The sequence below is a fragment of the Alexandromys fortis genome, unplaced genomic scaffold (assembly GCF_014885135.2).
Source record: "Alexandromys fortis isolate MF-2015 unplaced genomic scaffold, M_Fortis_MF-2015_v1.1 scaffold_225, whole genome shotgun sequence".
Lineage (NCBI taxonomy): Eukaryota > Metazoa > Chordata > Mammalia > Rodentia > Cricetidae > Alexandromys > Alexandromys fortis.
In genome coordinates, this window is record NW_026068119.1 from 499,897 (window position 1) to 502,577 (window position 2,681).

The window sequence follows — 2,681 nt, forward strand, 5'->3', positions numbered from 1 at the left end:
CTGCCTCTGCCTCCCAAGTGCTGGGATTAAAGGTGTGTGGTGCTTTTTAAGTGATGAGCCATCTCTCCTGCCTTGACAGCTTACTTTTTTTTTTCATAAACTGGCCCATTAGCTCATGCTTCTTATTAACTCTTGAAACTTAAATTAACCCATTGTTCTAGTATATGTTAGCCACATGGCTCAATACCTTTTTCAGCGGGGCAGGTCACATCCTGCTCCTTCAGTGTCTGGACAACAACAGCTTATTTTTTTTATGTGTATTATTGCTTCACTTTTAAATCGTCTCCTTGCTACTTTGCAGCCTCTGTGTTGTGCTTTCCCGTCGCTTTAAGGGACAAGCCACGCCCATTCCTTTTTTACCTCTGACCTCCGCCACCATCTCTCTCTCTTCTCCAGATGTACACCTCCTCCTCCTCCTCCTCCTCCTCCTCCTCCTCCTCCTCCTCCTCCTCCTCCCCCTCCCCCTCCCCCTCTCTCTCTCTCTCTCTCTCTCTCTCTCTCTCTCTCTCTTAATAAATACTTATGCCTATTTTTGTGTCTATGTGTCTGTTACCCACCACCACCGCCTGCGCGGCGCGTGCCCTCCCGCTGGTGGGAAACTATAGCCGCTTGTCACATGGTGGGCTCCACCAGCCCGCCCCGGGGATCTTACAACCGTCTCTTCGGGGCTAGCAGCTGCACCGCAAACATCTTAGAAACATCTTAGGAATAAGATTGGTGCCACGTGACTCCCTAATTGCTTCAATTGGCGCTTCCATCGGTGAGTGTCTCCCGTTCTGCTAAGGTCGCTTTCGTTCTGCTGCGGTTGCCTTCCCTTGCCAGAGCCGCGTTTGGATCGGTCCTGGGGGCTGGTCCGCGCGTGCAGTGCATTCGACTGAGGACCGGGTCCTCAGCTTCTTTCCATTTCCTTTCTTTCCTTTTTCTCTTCTCTCGACGGTTACGGTTAAGCACTGCTTGGAGCGGCGCCCCCAGCCTTCCTGGTTTCTGGGTCGCGAGAATCCAGCTAGGCCATAGCACCCCACCCGTGGACAAAGGACACTTTTCCACGTGGTCCTGGGTGTTCGTACTGCGGGTTTTCACGATTTTGGCTCTGGATAGCAACCAGCTCCCTGGCTTTTTCAGTTCCAGCTTTTTCAATTCCAGCCGTGGCATGGTGCAGTTTTTTTCAGTTCCAGCCTTTTGCCCCTCCCCGCTGCGGCTTCTGTTATGTCATGGAGGCTCTACAACAAAACAAAAACTTTTTTCCACAACACGTGGCAGTCGCCACGTGACCACACTCTCCCGGTTTTACTCACAGTTTTATGGTTTTACTCCTGGTTTTACCCTGCCTCTTCACCCAGTTTTCACTGAACTCCTCATGTTAACTCTGTTAAATGTGTTTTGAGCAATGGTCAAATGCCTTTGATAGGGCCCATCAGAGGCGTCCACATTGCCCAATTCTTGTTCACTCTTTCTATGTATAATAATTGTTTATTACATCTTATTTCAGACTACAAAACATGAGTCTCATATTTTAAACTGGTATGTACTTTTAAGTTTCTTAAGCTGTTCTCTACCATTGTCAGTTCTGGCATTAACCTTCCATTGCCAGCAGTTTCTTCTTTCTGCCTTTTTACAAGTGTGGATCTTACCTGTTCAGAGCCAGTATACTGCAGCTATATTTAATCCAGCCCTCAACTGCTCAGAGATCTGGGAATGCGATATTTAAGTATTTAATATTTAAAAACTTTTTTTTTTTTTTTGGTTTTTTGAGACAGGGTTTCTCTGTGGCTTTGGAGCCTGTCCTGGAACTAGCTCTGTAGACCAGGCTGGTCTCGAACTCACAGATATCCGCCTGCCTCTGCCTCCCAAGTGCTGGGATTAAAGGCGTGCGCCACCACCGCCCGGCAATATTTAAAAACTTTTCGTAACAAAAGAGACAGGTTGGCTCCTAGCAGCACACTCTTTATTTCCTCCAAAGAAGACAGAAGACAAATGGACACACAGAACAACGTCCTTCTGCGGCTCACTTTGACTGCCGAGTGCTGACCATTGGGCAAAACTGCCTTTCATCTAAACTAAAGACCTCTAGACGTGGACGGAATCACTGGAATTGACAGCCTAGCTGCTCAGGTCAAGGTAGGCCTGTCTTCCTACAGATTTCTTAGCCCACAGAATCTTCTGGAGCCTGGCAGGCCCTGCGCTAAACAGCAAAGCTCAAGTGCAACCTTCAGAGACCATGGAGGACCCAAAAAAAGAGTAGCTCTGGGTGCCAACCATGTAAGGTCTCTGTCATTTTTTAATCAGTAACTCAAGTAAAATCTTATAATTCTCAAAGATCTCTGACAGTTTGATAGCTGAGGGGTTTTCAAAGATTACCTCACCAAACAAATTTTAAATCAAATTTCTCTCCTATACTGCTTTCCATGTGTCTAAAACTTCTGTTTTTACAAACCCAAGGAGTTCTCGTGAGTTCCAGGGAGCCGAATTAAAAAAATCCATCTTAAACAGGTCAGATACCGGGCTGGAGAGATGGCTCAGAGGTTAAGAGCACTGACTGCTCTTCCAGAGGTCCTGAGTTCAATTCCCAGCAACCACATGGTGGCTCACAGCCATCTGTAATGAGATCTGGTGCCCTCTTCTGGCATGCAGGCATACATCGAGGCAGAATGTTGTATACATAATAAATAAATAAATCTTTA

At 47.0% G+C, this 2,681-nt stretch overlaps 1 long non-coding RNA gene across 1 annotated transcript; it reads left to right on the plus strand.

Moving 5' to 3' along the window:
* The first annotated feature begins 476 nt into the window (after window positions 1-476).
* Window positions 477-2,681, plus strand: LOC126490262 (uncharacterized). The gene is made up of 2 exons (XR_007589137.1): window positions 477-760; window positions 1,758-2,681. It is a non-coding gene; the product is annotated as an uncharacterized lncRNA (long non-coding RNA).